Below are 16,729 nucleotides of genomic sequence, written 5' to 3'. Positions count from 1 at the left end.
GAGAAGCTCAGTATGTTCTTGGCATCCAAATTCTAAGGGATCGCAAGAACAGAACGTTAGCCCTGTCTCAAGCAGCTTATATCGACAAGATGCTTGTTCGATATTCGATGCAGAATTCCAAGAAAAGTTTGTTACCTTTGAGGCATGGAATTCATCTGTCTAAGGAACAAGGACCTAAGACACCTCAAGAAGTTGAGGATATGAGACGTATACCCTATGCTTCAGCAGTGGGCAGCCTGATGTACGCTATGCTGTGCACGAGGCCTGACATTTGCTTTGCGGTAGGGATGGTCAGTAGGTACCAATCCAACCAAGGATATGATCACTGGACTGCTGTTAAGGGAATCCTCAAGTATCTTAGGAGAACGAGGGACTACAGGCTCGTGTATGGCGCTAAGGATTTGATCCTTACAAGATACACTGACTCTGACTTCCAAACAGACAAGGATTCAAGGAAATCCACGTCGGGGTCAGTATTCAATCTTAACGGAGGAGCGGTAGTTTGGCGAAGCATCAAACAAGGATGTATCGCAGACTCCACCATGGAGGCTGAATATGTTGCGGCTTGTGAAGCAGCCAAAGAGACGGTTTGGCTTAGAAAGTTCTTGACAGATTTGGAAGTCGTTCCAAACATGAACTTGCCCATCACACTTTATTGTGATAACAGTGGTGTTGTGGCAAATTCTAAAGAATCTCGAAGCCATAAGAGAGGTAAACACATCGAAAGGAAGTACCACCTTATACGGGAGATAGTGCAGCAAGGAGATGTGATTGTCACGAAGATCGCTACAGAGCACAATATTGCTGATCCTTTTACAATAGCACTCACGGCTAAAGTGTTTGAGGGTCATCTAGAAAGTCTAGGTTTACGAGCTTTTGTACAGTTAGTCTAGGGCAAGTGGGAAAAATGTAATTGGGTATAGTGTATGCCCTAGTATATTGTATTTTCCCTTTGCTTTATGATAATGTACACCCCACTCGAGTTTAGTTCAAGTGGGAGTTTTTTGGGTGTGTTGCCCTAAACTCGTAGTTTGTATTTTGTAAAAACATATGTCTATTTAATAAAATTTTATTCAATAAATTTGTTGTTGAATCATAGCTTTGCATTTTCTAAAATCCAATAAACTAAACATCCAAGGTTATTTATGATGTAATCGGGACAGTATAATTATACTGGGTATATAGTTGATATACGGGATATATATTTGATATACCCCTGATATATGAATGGATAATGTCCCGTGAATAACCTAAACGGTCTATAGTATATGGATAAGGCTGGGTACCTTATCCTGGCAACACTATGGATACGACCCACTCTGTAAAGGTTACAGACGACTCGATCCAGGTCGTTCGTGTGGAGACATGCGAGTGGGGGTATCCTAAAGAATGAGTTTGTATAAGACCGGACCACGAAATAGGCAATCTTTAGATGTAACACCGTTAACTAATAGGTTGCTATTTCTTAGGATGACCAGGCAACTTATTCTCAATCCTAAGTGAGTTATGGACTCCTGCCCGTGAGGACTCTTCCTCTGATCTGTATTGGTGAGAGTGGCTCGAGTCGCCGACTCAACATTCCTACCATTTTGGGGACGAGACCGAGTGGGGAGCTGGGAACATAACTTCACAAGATGGAATTCACTTCTCCCCAACTTTAGGGGAGTAGATGAGTGTTCCCTTAAATGCTGACTCCGGGACTTGAACAAGGGGCCCCACCCTCTCATTGGCCGAGAGGGACTTCCGGTTATTGGTTGGACCATAACCGGGTTGTTCATTAGAGGAGTAGTGGTGTTTAAGGAGTAAGATGTAACTCAGGGGTAAAACGGTAATTTGATCCAACTTGAGTTACAAACACTCGTGAAGGATTGACTCGTCATTAATGGTCGTATATCCATGGACACGAAAACATTCTACAGTGAGAAGAGTGCAACTGCGGGTCTTTAGTGGAATGACCCGTAGTTAACGAATCTAGATTAACTCGGTGAAGGAGTTTGACCGATTAATCTTGCATCGTTGGAACTTCGGATCTGTAGGTCCATTAATTCCCCTTGCTAGCTTATAACGGGTAAAACGAGGATCAAGCTTTTGGAAGAATTTGAATTGTTCAAATTACTTAAGGGATTATATGTATATTGATACATTATAATATATAGTTAATTGTAAATTAAAACTATATATTATGAGAGAAATTATTTGAATCAGATTCAAATAAAATTACTATGAATATGATTCATATTAAAACTATACGTTAAAAATTAATGCACATAATATGTACATTAAATTTATAGGTTATACAAGAGAGAATATGGTTTAATTAAATATGAGATATTTAATTAAATGTTAAATAATTAATTGTTAATTATTTAATATTACATTTAATTAATTAATTATTAATATTAAATATTTATTAATTTAATTAATAATTATTTAATATTATATTTAATTAATTAATTATTAATAATTAGAAAAGATACAACCCATTTTAGAAAAAGAGATAAGAAAGCATAGATGGAGACACCAGAACGCAATAGCAGCAGTAGCTCCTCTTTGTCGTCAGCTCTTTTCTCGAAAATGGTGAGATTCCTGTCCCTTGTCTTTTCAAACACCAAAGAATATTCTCCATTGGGATGTGTGTGTGGTGGCTAGGTCATCCTTTTCCTTTTATATCGAATCCCAATTTTAGGGCAACCAGTTGGTAATTGTACGGGCATGGTAAAATATCCCCGTGTGGGATAGTTATTGCACTGTGAATCCATGCTTCAGAAATTGTTTGCTCCAGTTTTCTTATGCTCTGTCTTGAACAAGCTTCATCTCTTCGCCGGGCTTAGCGCCCGTCTCATGCCTTTGTTCTCAGCTTCCAATCCTGCAAAAAAAAGCGAATAATAGGAGAATTCAGTACTATCTTAGACCAAAGCATTCAATACATAGGACTCCAGCTCTCAATTCATTTTCTATATTTATTCATGGTATGCAATAGTTGAAATAGACACACATTGACGATAAATTGCACAAAACTTTCAAAATGATGACTATAATAACTCTCTTTTGGACAGTTATCACCCTTCTCTAGAGGGTGGTACGAGGCTGCTCCTCATTTGGCTCCGAAGCAATGGCAGTGACAGACAGCCCAACATTTTTAGCAGGGGAGGCCAGTGGAGTGTCGAAAACCTTCGTAGCTACCGACTGGTTAGGAGCATCGACGAAATTTTTATCCGAATGTTCACTTTTTGACAGAGGTAGTGATACACGACAACCCAAGCGTATTGAGCTACTCGAGCCACAAGCCACTTGAATCCAATCGTAGAGATGATTCAACTCGAAAGGATAAGAGTTAGAGGGATTACCTTTGCAGTCATTACCTTGAGCAGACAGATTACTCACTATGCTCGAGGCTGGAAACACTCCACGAGTTTAATGACCAATCAAACAAGCATGCTCCGAGGGGTTCAAACACGAAGGCGTAAGTTCAACCACACAAAGGGATTCGAGATTTGGGGGGGCGGGGTTTGCACAAAGCAATCGAGAGAAAACACTCACTCTATTTTATTCAATTCGAAAATTCTAAAGTGCCTAACAAGGAGAGGATACATGCCTTTATATAGGCCAATACACTTGACCTTCTAAAGGAAATAACAAAATTAAAATTGGTAAATTCCTAAAATGTATAAAACTTGCCTAAAAATAAAATTTAAATTTGATAAATAAAAAAAATAAATCAAAGATAAAATCTTAATCAAATCTCCCAAACTAAACAAAAATAAAAAGAAATATATTCCTTAATTGGGAGGAGTGGGCAGCAAGGCAAGCTGGGCGGTCATGGGCACGCGCGGTAGGGGCAGGCTAGCATGCTGGGCATGCGTATGGGCGGCAGACAAGGGCACTGAGCGTGCGGCATGGGCACTTGGCTTTGGCTGGGGCGTTGGCGGCACGGTGCTGATGGGTTGGGCGTGCACTTGGTCGGACACTGGTGCTGGCAGCAGAGTGCTTATGGGGCACGACTGTTGGCGCTGGTGGCAACAGGGGCGCTGATGGGTGCGTGCGGGCATGGACGCTGGGGACGGGGTGCGCGGGCGCTTGAACATGCAGGTGTGCTGGCGTGCGGGCGCGGTGGCAAGCCATGGTGTGCAGGCGTGGGCGTCTGGCAGTGTGCTCAGGGGCAGGTGCTGTGAGGTTAGCGGGAGCTGGCGCACGCGGCAGGGGAAGCGCTGCGAGGTTAGCGTGGCATGAACATGTATGAGTTGGCATGGTAGACGGTTGGTGCACGTGTAGGCATGTGGGCATGTGGTGGTGTGTGCTGGTCTAGTGGGGCCCGCGCAGGGTGAGCAGCTGGGTGGTTGGTTCGCGCGCTGAGGCATGAGCGGGCTGCGTGAGCACTGGCATTGTCGTGTGTGGGTGCACGATGGCACTTGCGGCGTGCGGCGATGTCGCGCTTGGACGACGTCGTCTTGTGAGGTTAGCCCGTGATGGTTGGATGTGCACCGCTTTTGAAATGCAATGGTGATCTGAAATGCAAGAGAGAGCTTCTGAGTAGTCACCCCTAGCCTAGCCAGCTTCATGTAAAATATTTCTTCGTTGAGTGGAGAAATGATCATATCAAGTAAAAGATTTTTAATAAATGGGAGCAAGGAAGTAGAATAATGAAATGATCATCAACTTGCAGTTAGCTTACTCCTTTTGGTGGAGTACGACAATTACAACAAAATGCTTGCAAGTCATTCCAAATTCTAGTTCTGACTTTTCAATTATTGATATAATCATTAGTTAAATAAACAGCTTACATCCGACTTTGGGTACAAAATTGAACTCCATGGTATGCATTTAAGCATCTAGCACAAGTGAACCATCATACAATTCAATCTTGAATTTCACTACTACAAGATTTTGAACAATGTCATATCACTATGAAGTCAAAGTCTTAGAAAACTGGTATAATTCTACTTATTTCAACCTATGTTAACTATAAATAAATTTAATAAAATTGTTAGTAATGCTTTCAATGTTTTCATGATACTATTTCTTTTATTATCGTTACATTCCCAGGCATCAGAATAGCAAGGGGTGGGGCAAATAACAGATGAAGTAAGGAGAAGAAACAAGCAAAACATAGAAAAGTTGAATTTAATATGTCTACCTTTCGAGCCCTTCGAGCATCCAATACCATCCACATATGTTGTTTTTGGTTGAAGTGATACCATAATGGAACATTTAGTTATAGAAATTGTTATATCAAATTCTCACAAACTCCTTCTTATTCAATACACACCAACATCACAACCAAACATTCAATAAAAGAAAAATAGAAAATCAGCCGAACCAAAAATGTAACTTGTATCAAAAAAGTGATAAAATAGAGATGAAAGGAGAAGAACACACAGAAATTATAGTGGTTAGATCTAACAATGAACTACACCCACATAGGCATCCTCTAGTTGATCAATGCACAATACATCCCATATTTTAGCTTCCTCTCACCAATGTCCAATACATTTAGTCAATCACAGACCTAAAATACAAAACGAAGGAGAAAGAACTTGTGAGAAAATCATGAGTATCCATCGTATGAAAATATTTAAACGGCTAAATCCAAAATTTTAATAGCAAACAAGGAATTCATTGTATTTCATCAACCAAACATAAGTCTAATTATCAGAATAGGTATTGATCATAATCAAAGGAAAACAACAATCCGACCAACGACTTGATCAAGATGCCGTCGACCACTTAAAGTGAATATAGTAGATGAGTGAGATGGTTGGATTTGTCCTAGAAACAAGAGAAAAGTGTCACAAAAGGGCAAAGAAAAAACCAATATTCTTTAGAAGACAGTGATACATTCTCCCCTTTAGCAAATTTGACATAAAAGAAGTAGGAAAAAAGAAGCCTATAGTATATGATTTTTCACTTCTCTGTTAAGAAAAAAAAAAGAGAGGTTATATCCACCTTTCTTTAGTACTTGCATCATTTGTATGGTTGGATATTTAAATATGGTGATTGGTCTAGTTCATTTCCCTGTGAGGGAGAGTTGGTGTTTGAAATTGTATGTTTGTCAGCGATTGCATATTACAGTAAAGTGGTAAGGGGTGAAGTAGCATATAAAATATAGGCGTGTCAGCGATTTCATTTCTTGAAAATGCATTGGACATACATATTTGAAGTAGTTTATTGTTAAATAGAACAAATTAGTAAAGAATATATAATCCACATCATGGAAAGACTTCACCCAACTCCACTTTTAGACAGGTAAAAAATATGTTTCACTCCACCTTCATTTGACCTTTATTAAATTCCAATCTCCTGGCAAGAATAAGTGGGGTAAAAAGAAGAACAAAATTTGTCCAGAGGGAGTAATTAATGGTGCGATTGATGCACTTAACAAACTTTACATCAATAATCTACCATTCAAATTATAAAGTATCCAAATCAGTGAACATGTCAACAAATTCACTCTAAAAATTTTCTAATGCACAATTACAAACCAAAGGAAATATATAACAATGATTCATGCTCGTTTCGAAATCAACCAACCAATATGTTTGCAACAAAACAACAAATTAAGAGCATACCAATAAAATGAAAATATGATAAATGAAATATAGGCTGAATCGCACAAAATACCTCTAAACTTTCGTCATGGTTTGGTTACTATGGTATTTAAATTTTGCAACTAAAAACTTGCAATCTTCCATCACTAGCTTCAGCTGGAATTTCAATCAATGCTACACCAAGTGGTCAAAGACAAACTATTCATAAGAGGAAACATGAAGAAGAAAATCACTAACGTTTACAATGTCATTCATAAATTTACAGCAACCATAAAACTCGATGAAATTGGCAGCAACACCTAACATTAAGTAATTGACAGCAACCCTAGGTTTACACTAAATAAATTGAAGTTCACCGCTATAATGAAAGAATGAAAAAATAACTTTAAACACAAATAATTTATTCGTTTTGCTCTAATCTCCTATTTCTTACTTCATTCGTAAATTTACAGCAAGCTGAAAACTTGAAGAAATTGACAACAACCTCGAATATTGAAATAATTGATAGCAACCCCAAATTTACACAAATAAATTGAAGGTTACAACTAGAATGAAGGAATGGAAGAATAAATTCAAACAAAACTAAATCTTTTTTTTAACCCTAACATCTTCTTTCGTACTTTAATTTGACAACAAAAGGAAAAAAAGAAGAAAAATAATAAGATTGTACAACCTAAATAAAAGTAACTCAATGTTTCATGTTGTAGATGACACTCAAATTAATACCATTGTGAATGCCTAATTCAAATAAGGACTGAAATCATATAACTAAAGATAGTGCATCATCTAATCATCAAAATAAATAACTCAAAATAGGGCAAGCTTAGAAAACTGCATTTGAAGTTGTGAAACTTGACTAATAGCGAAACTTTTTAACTTTAGAGAACTCCAACAATTACAACAAATGAATAACTATTCGTATCCATAATAATTTAAAAAAACCCAATCAGAATCAAAACTAACCAGCCAAGTAAATGAATGTTGACATACCAAAAGTTGCAAGCATATCAAGTGAGTTGAGAGAAAACCTAACGTAAGACGACCAATTTTCTACCAAAATTGACCTTGAAGGAAGATGAGAGGGTTGTGAAATACCTGAGAGCGTGAGGTTGGCATTGCGATTTGGAGAGAAAACCTAATGTAAGAAGGAAATAAGTTACGAAAGGAAAGAGAAGGAAAGGTTTCTTTACCAATTCAGCCGCTTAATGACGCACTCCATATTTCAGAGCCGAACTCTGAATCAGACCCTAAGCAGAATATTTGGCCAATTTCTTTCAAGATCTAACAAGTCCCGCAGCCAAACTTGAAAAAAAAAAGTCTCACGGTCGATTTCTTTCCAGAACAAATCGATTCCTTCACCTCCAAATCCTTCGTCTTTCGTAGATTATTTTCGAGTGAGAAATTACATAGACAAAATGAAAGGGGTAGTGAAAGAGATATTGTCACAGATCCTGTTATGCTTTGAGGGATGAAGAGACTAGGAGAAGAGAATGAGAGAAGTTCCAAAGCAGAACAAAAGAAGACGAAGTGAAGTGAATGGGAGGGATGATGAAACATAAGAGAAGAATAGAGAAGCAGCTTGTGTTTTATTTTCGGAGTATTCCTAACGCGCGCACCTAAAATTATTTTAAGTGCCTTTTTTATTTTTATTTTTTTTAACTAGCGCCTCTTCTTTTTAATAGCTAATAACCATGTAATGCTATAAAAAGTCATATTTCTTGTAGTGTTAATTTCTATTGATAAAGAAGTAAGTAAGATGATTGATAAAATGCTTTGTGATAATATGCATGTTTATCATACTTCATTAAATTGCGAAATATTACATGATTGTATGCCTATTTATGAAAAGGTAAGTGATATAATTGAAGATGAAATACATTGTGAATCCACACCTGAGATTCTTATTCTCATGGATCACAAGTTGTTGCATGAAACCTTACCTTTTGAGAAAGAAGGGGGTGAGATATCTACTATTGTACCATTAATGCATGAAGAATAAATTGTGGATATTTGTGAGTTGATAAATATGAGAAAAAATGAAGAGTAAGAGTTGAGACCAAAGAATGAAGAGAAGAAGAGTATGATCATTTATAATCGGCCTCACAAGCCAAATCTTGAGGGAGTGTTGAACATAAATCCATTCTTTCAAGCTAACATGTTTTTCCCAAGAACTTGTACTCTTCTAAGATTTTTACAGGAAGTTCCAACTCTTCGCATCAATCATGGCCGAGCACAATTAGAGACAAAAGGCTATGGAGGCTCATGACAACATGGAGCTTAAAGGACTCATCCTACCTTCATATCATGACTTTTCAAAGTAATTGACGGGGGCCCGCACAAGCGGTGGAGCATGTGGTTTAATTCGATGCAAAGCGAAGAACCTTACCAGGGCTAACATGTCGCGAATCCTCTTGAAAGAGAGGGGTGCCTTCGAGAACGCGGACACAGGTGGTGCATGGCTGTCGTCAGCTCGTGCCGTCAGGTGTTGGGTTAAGTCCCGCAACGAGCGCAACCCTAGTGTTGAGTTGCCAACCGTTGTAAGATCGTCTTACAAGGTAAGTATAAATTAAATCTTAATGTTGTTACTAACTTGAATTTTTTTTGTGTTCACTTTCCGGATTTACATAAAGAAGAAATCCAAAGGACGAAATGGAGGAAGTTGTGAAGCAAACGAAAGAGTTATTCAAGTTTGCAATAATGCATGATGATGACTACAAGATAGCACTTCAAGGTGAGTATAGTGTGGTATGTTCAAATTTGTAGGTTACTTTTCAAGAATGAGGAGATGATATGATCATAACTGGCCTCAAATCTTTGGAACCGAGTCAAGTCACAAGGAAAGCATCACTACACGCTCAACGGAATCAAGTGCATGCAAACCTTGCATGGAGATGCCCTCCGCGCGCGCCTACGCTCCACCGCGTGCATTCGTGCCAATGCACACCTAACTAGAAGCACGAGGCACGTGCTCCACCGTGCTCGCACCCCTGCCGCACCTCTGCACCCAACAGGCGCTAACCTCATAAGGCGTCGCCCCGCGCGCACCAGTCAGTGTCCAGCTTGCGCACACCTACGCCTGCACCCCCATCTGCTGCCAGCACTCGCACACTCTCACCATGCTAACCTTACAAGAGGCCAGTGCCCCTGCCAGCACACGCACCCGTCGAATGCTTGCCCATCGCCCTACGGGCGCTTCTGCCTCGCACGCACGCCCGCCGCACACCCGCCAGCCCCTCGCATGCACCATCCATGCCAGCGCACTCGCCCTCACCTGCGCGCTCCGCCTGCTCGTGCCAGCGTCCCTACACGTCCCGTCCGCTCATGCCCGCGTGCGTGTCCCACCTGTTCAGCGCCACGCCCATGCCCACGCCCACGCCCCCTCAGTGGCCCATCATGCCCGCGCGTGCCACACCCCCTTTTAGTGCCAAATTATGTTGCTTGCCCACCACTCCAAAACAAAAAAGGAAAGATATTCTTTCCTTATTTTGTTTTAAACACTCCTCGGATTATTTTATTTGCTTTAGATTTTATTTAACAAACATATCTATGGTTAGAGGCTAATGTATGTCTCCAAAAGATCAAGTTAAATATAAGATTAGAATGTTGGTTATTAATAGTTATAATTGGATGTTGATTATCATCCATCAGCGAGAGCATTGTGTATATTGGACTCTCTATGAAGTAAAGTTCAAGAAGATTTTCAAGGAGTCATAGATAAGTAAGTGTTTTCACTCTTATAGCGTTGTAATTAACTTTTATAATTATGTTATTCAGACGTTTTAAACTATTAAAATCATTTAAAATGTGACAAAGCTAAACATTCTATCCAACATCACGCTAATACATCATAAAATTTGCATTAAAATCATCTCTGTGTAACTTATAAGTGTGTTGTTATTTATTTTTCTATTGAAGTATCCTCATCAATTGGGTTATGTAGAGTGCGGGTACGATGTGCAGAAGTATTTTGTTTGTTTGATATTAAGTTAGTCGGATTAATTTTTGTCTTAGTAGAAATGAAATACTAGAATTGTTGGATATGTTCCTGAATGTAGTTTTTGTTGAAGGACAGGTGGTCCCATTTATAATTAGAAATATTGGATGTTGCTAGATGTGGTTTCTGTGGAGGGACAGGTGGTCCCATTAAATTATAGTTATATTACATGCGTACAAATGTTGTATGTTGCTGAACCTAGTTTGTGGAGGGACGGGTGGTCACATTTCAATTATGTTACATGTATATAAATGTTGAATGTTGGATCGGTATGACAACACTAGAGGGGGTGAATAGTGTTGAAGATAAATTTACTAAACTTTTTTTATTTTAAGCACAAATCAAATAACTAAGTAAATTTTTTAAAACAAAATAATTTATGCACAATTAATAACAATTCAAAGTATAATCAAACAAATATTCAAGATGAGCACATCATATATTTGCAACAAGAGATGCTAAAAAAATTAAATTGCAATAAATAAAAAGTATAGGGATAGAGAAAACGTCGCACAAGCGATTTATACTGGTTTGACAAACCCCCGACCTACTCCAATCTCCAAGCACCTCCAGAGACTTTCCACTAAGACGATCCTTTTACGGGTTCAAGATCGTAAACCCGATCCTTTTACGGGATCAAGACCAAACCTCACAAACCACTCTTTTTACGGGATCTAGAACTGAACCCAATCTTTTTCTCGAGACAAAGATCAAACCCATACTCCGTTCCATTTATCGAGCTCAAGAACGAAATCCAAATAAGTGTGTAAATAAGGATTTTTCACACACTAAAACTCTCCCAAAGAGTAGGTAAGAAGATGAAATCACAAACACTTGAAGGCTCTCAAATAGCAAGTAAAAACGCTCAATACACCCCAAAAACTCAAGCAAAATATTCAAAAAGTTCTTAAGATGTTTAGCTCAATGGTAAAGATTTTTTAGAATTTTTGGTGACTTTAATTTTTTTCAAGCTTAAATAGAGCAGAAACCAAAAACTAGCTGTTTGTTGCCACGTGTCACCATCTGATTGACTGAGGAAAATAATATTAAAATAATATGTAGTTGACTAGTTTGAATGAATAGTCAGTGCCACATATTGCTCATTCCTTGTACGAATTTGAGATAATTTTAATTTTATTAATAAATTAATAAATTCAAATTTACCCGGTCACGTGTCACACTGTGATTGGTCTGGCATGTGTCATAGCCACGTCAGCAAATAGATTCGTTGGGTGCCAAATCATCTGCCACGTCACATGCCAAATCATCAAATTTGACCATTTGACTGCCACGTCATCATTTTGTCACGTGTCCACGTCATCATCCATGTAGGATTTCCTTCTCAATTTTGTTTCGGCCATATTCTTCGTTTGAACTCTGATTTGAGCGATTCTAATTGTGTTGGATTCGCCTTTTCAAGCTATATACTATAGACACTTTGAAACACTAATATCATTAATAGATTACATTTGTTATCATCAAAACATATGATATGATTGAAGCTCGTAAAGCCAACATTGAATATGTTGCTGAATGTAGTTTATTAAGGAACAGGTGTACCTATATACATATTATGTTTAAAAATGTGTTATATGATATCGTATTTCAGGTGTCGTTTTATGATGTTTTAGTAGAGGTCATGCTGAAATTTTGATTTTTTTTGTTTGAGCTATGTTTGATGAATGAGTATTGGATCTTTTTTATTTATTTATTATTAATTTTTAGGAACTATTGAGTTATGTGTAAAGATAAAAGTGGTTGTTTACATGTACACATTCTTTTGGATAAGTATTTGCATTAAAAAAAAAACTATTGAGATTTGTGCACAGATTGATAAATGAAAAAAAATATTATTAATTAACCCACGTGAGCATCCAACAATTTTTTTAAATTAAATTATTTCCCAAACAATAACAGGCATTGTCTCCCATTGAAAATGAACATTTAATGACGAACATTCATTTAATGACGGATATTAAACGACATTGTATGCTACAATAACACTTGAATAGATGTCAGACCATAACCGACATCATAAGTGACTGTCATTGTAGGAAAAATAGCAGTCACCTACAATAACAGGCCCCACCCGACATAAAAAGTTACAATAACACTCAAAACGATGTCAGACACGTGTCTGATAGGGGTGTACACGGGTTGGGTTGGGTCAGGTTAGAGGGGTTTTTTGACCAACTCGATTTTTTTGGTTGGACAGTTATTGGTTCGATTGGGTTGGGTTATCAGGTTTGACAAGATTTTTTTTAGTACAACATGTAGGGATGAGGGATCGAACTCACAATCTCTTAATTGGAAGTATATGACAATTACAGTTGAGCGATGCTCGCTTTGACATTTGAAAGGATTTAAACCTAGATGTGAAAAAAAAGTGATACCCATATGTGATAAAAAATAAAAATAAAAAGCAGTGAAACGTAGATCTAAAAAAATGTGAAAACTACCATCTACTAAAAAAAATAGTGAAACATAGATTTAAAAAAATGAACCAAAAAAGGAAATTTAGATGAAAGCCACATATGATTTAAAAGAAAAAAGAGTGAAATCTAGATCTGATAAAAAAATGGTTATACTTAGATGTGAAACAAGTGAAACCCAACAGACAAATCTGAAACAACGATTTGAAACAAAAAAAAATCAAGTGAAAAACAAATCTAAAACGAAAAAAGCAAGTGGGAAACCATGAAAGTGAGATGAGAGTCAGATCATGCATGGTTTTTCATATGAAAGATGAAAGTGAGATGAGGGCAAAAACCTTTGGCGGACAACAAACAATAGCGTGTAAAGATGAGTGAGACATATGAGAGTGAAAGAGACCATGAGGGGAAGAGATGTGAGGGAGATTGAGAGAGAAAAAAGGCAAGCGGCACAATTGTGAAAGAAAGCATATAACTTAACATGTATATATACCAACCTAACAAAATCATTACGGTTTTGGTTGGGTTGTTCAGGTTCGTCGAGTTATTGATTTTTTTGAACACCCCTAGTGTTCGACATCGTTTCCCTTCAATGATGGACAATGCTCGTCATTAAAACCCGACTTTGTACTAGTGATAAGAACACAACAATATAAGCCAACCAATTTCTGGGTTGAGAATGGGATAATAACAACACTAACAATATATAGCATACCAATATACCAATATTCATTAAAACCCGATTTCAGACTCCATGGAAGCTATCAAGATGATAATTGGCAACGAGGTCTGGCAAGGTGAAGCCGATGTTGGAATTAATTTAATAATTAATTCATATGTGGGTAACAAATTAAAGAGCAATTATATATGGGCAATTTAATGGACATATGAGTGACGATCTTGATTATGGGCCCATAACTTCCTATTGAGTGGTGTGACTTACTGAGTAGAAATCAGCCCATTAATCTTAGGGAATTATGAGAAACCCTAAGATTAACCTATAAATATATAGTTATGGTCTCCAATACACTATACTTCTTGAGCCTCCTATTCCCCATCAAACAAATAGTATATTGCCCATATTTGGTATGAGTTGCATAGTTGAGGAAGACCACAAACCACAACTTCTTGCAGATCATGGTCAATCTGTTTCAGGTTATTCTAATCTCTTTATAGATTTTGGTTTTCTTCCATGCTTAGATTCTTAGTCTTGATTTTTCTGGAATTTTATGGCTTTTATTTTAGAATAATCATGAATTAGGATTTGTTTAAATTTTCCAACAGGTGGTATTAGAGCAAGTTTTGCATGGATGATTACTGGATCTTGGTGAATTATTTTTAGGCATGTTGTTCTTTTAACAACCTATTTGTTTAAACAACATGTTAATTGAATTATTTGGATTGATGAATTATTGAATGATTTTGCATGATCTAGTTTGAAAATTGTTCAAATTTATAGTTGATTGATTTGATAAAATTTATTATTTTCTTTATTAACAAATCAATTAGGATATGAATTTTCTTTTGATTAAAAAAATAAAAAAATAATATAAATAATTAAAAGAAAGAAAGAGAAGGAAAAAAAAATAAAAAATTGCGGCTGGAGTGCCGCTTAAAGGAAAAACGGTGCTAGGGCACCCCTAGCACCACTTAGGTGAGGACCACTGCAATCACAAGAAATAGTTAAAAGTTTTTTTTCTTTATTTTCTTGAATTATTTCTAATTCATATATTCTGATTTTTTACAAACATCTGAGGATTATTTAATAACTTAAAGGTATTTTATTTTCTTTCAGAAATAATTAACATTAATTAAAGAATAAATTGTGAGATTTTAGTATTGTTGTTTATGCAAATTGTGATCGGCCCAAAGGAATATCACAATTTGGCCAAATAACAAAAACACTCACAATTATGAAATTGATTATTGATATTAAATTATTGTGTGCTACAATTAGTGCTCCATAGCCTAAGTTTTTTTTTTCGGATTTAATAAATTGTTTAGAGGACTTTTCCTATTATTAAATTATGCATATAAAGATATTATAATTAATTTTGAAAATAATTTTGGTAGTGTTATTTTCATTAAGATAAAATTAATAATAATTAAAGTTATATATGTTACGTAATTGTCTGATCCTTTTGGTTGGTGTTAATTTGATGAATTGTGCTGCCAAAGTAGCCTCTGATTTCTGATATTTATATCTTTCAAAATTATCAGATGTTTGTGGATCTGTGTATTTATGCGCTCTGTAGTCGACCCAAATGAAGACTTCAGTTTGGCCAAATAATTGGTCCACATGTAGTTAGATGGTGATAAACATGGATCATATAAAGTTATGCCATGTGAGTGATTGTCGGCCCAAAGGAAGGCGCTTTCACTTGATAGGATTGGTTATCAAAATGTTTGATAACCACATTGAATGTTTGGGGAAAGAATACCCTGGACACGTGGAGGACCCCTATTGGTTCTCCAAGATGACTTATGAGTCATGCCCAGCTCGGACTGCCGAGATCACCACCGTTAGCGCCGATGGGTGCTAAGTTTGAGGGCCGAGGTGAACCTGGCCAAGGTCCGACCTACCGGGAAGCTCGGTAGGGGCCGATGTGAGCTGCTATCAGCGGCGTGATTATCGGGTGTAACCAACGGTCCCGAGATTATCGGGTGTAACCGTCGGTCCCGAGATTACCGGGTGTAACCGTCGCGAGATTAGCGGGACTACCCCCCATAAGTAGAGGACCTCACTCCACGATCAGGTACGATGATTTCTGACCTCAAACTAAACTAAGAATCCGACCTGTACTGACTTGATCGTCGGAGTGCTCACCTTTCTGTGCAGGTCCGCCCCAGGTATTCAGATCGGTCCGGAGGCCGAGTTCGAGCTGCAGTCAGAAATACACTGTTGTGCATATCCTTGCATAAACATTTGGCGCCGTCTGTGGGGAGCGACAATCTAAGTCATCCCAATCCTTTTAAACCAATACGCAAGCGAAAATGGTTCAACCAGCAAACTCGACCAATACGGCGGATCGGAGGACTCTAGCCGCCAGCGATGCCCACCTGAGGGAGGTCGGAACGACAGGGGTAGAGGGGCAAGGCCACGGCGGCCCGGCAACAGAACCCCTCCGCAGGTCGGCACGAATCACCGCGCCTGTTCTACCGCCTGCGCACCCGAGGACATCCAAGGCCACCCGTGGCCGAGGTGGGACCTCTAAGAAGGGCGCCCGGGGTCCAGCCCCGGCTCCAGCGAGTGAGGACTTTGATGCACTCCAGAGAGAAATGGAGGCAATGCGCACACAAATGCGGTCCATGGAGGAAATGTATAACGAAATGATACTAGCCGCCGGTGCAGGGTCCCGATCTGAAAATCGAGTGACGCGCGTTGACATACGAGAGCAAAGGGGTTCCCACCTCGGCCCAGCCGAGGAGGAACATCCCGAGGACAACGAGAGCGAGGGGCACACTCGCCAGAGAGGAGACCTTCGTGAGCACCTCAACAGAAAGAGAGACTCATCCCTCCGAAAAGGACAGTCACCATCCTGCTCACACCGGAGCTCCAACCAGCAGGCTGAATCCTCTCGCAACCCAGTAACTCCTGCAGGAATGATTACCAGGGAGGAGTTCGACCAGCTGAGGGGCCAGCTCGACGCTCGGGTGGAGGCCTTAAAGGCTAAATGTGAGCAGAAAGAAGGTCCACCGAACGATGGCGACTTGGGAGAATCGCCCTTCACCTCGGACGTTTTGGAAGCACCAATCCC

At 38.6% G+C, this 16,729-nt stretch overlaps 1 long non-coding RNA gene across 3 annotated transcripts; it reads right to left on the bottom strand.

Moving 5' to 3' along the window:
- Window positions 1-3,580: 3,580 nt before the first annotated feature.
- Window positions 3,581-9,270, bottom strand: LOC111023216 (uncharacterized). 3 transcript variants are annotated; one of them, XR_015791189.1, is made up of 3 exons: window positions 6,619-8,170; window positions 5,135-5,506; window positions 3,581-4,505 (listed from the first exon to the last, which is right to left on the bottom strand). It is a non-coding gene; the product is annotated as an uncharacterized LOC111023216 (long non-coding RNA). The 3 variants fall into 3 exon arrangements; XR_002603088.2 differs by lacking the exon at window positions 3,581-4,505 and having other exon boundaries at window positions 5,198-5,506; window positions 6,619-6,743; window positions 7,736-8,158; XR_015791188.1 differs by lacking the exon at window positions 3,581-4,505 and having other exon boundaries at window positions 5,198-5,506; window positions 6,619-9,270.
- Window positions 9,271-16,729: the final 7,459 nt, after the last annotated feature.

This window comes from Momordica charantia, assembly GCF_013281855.1.
Source record: "Momordica charantia cultivar OHB3-1 chromosome 6 unlocalized genomic scaffold, Mcharantia_2.0 BLBB01000006.1, whole genome shotgun sequence".
In the NCBI taxonomy this organism is placed as follows: domain Eukaryota; kingdom Viridiplantae; phylum Streptophyta; class Magnoliopsida; order Cucurbitales; family Cucurbitaceae; genus Momordica; species Momordica charantia.
Note: the sequence above shows the minus strand (reverse complement) of the source record. Positions and strands in the feature narration are given on the sequence as shown.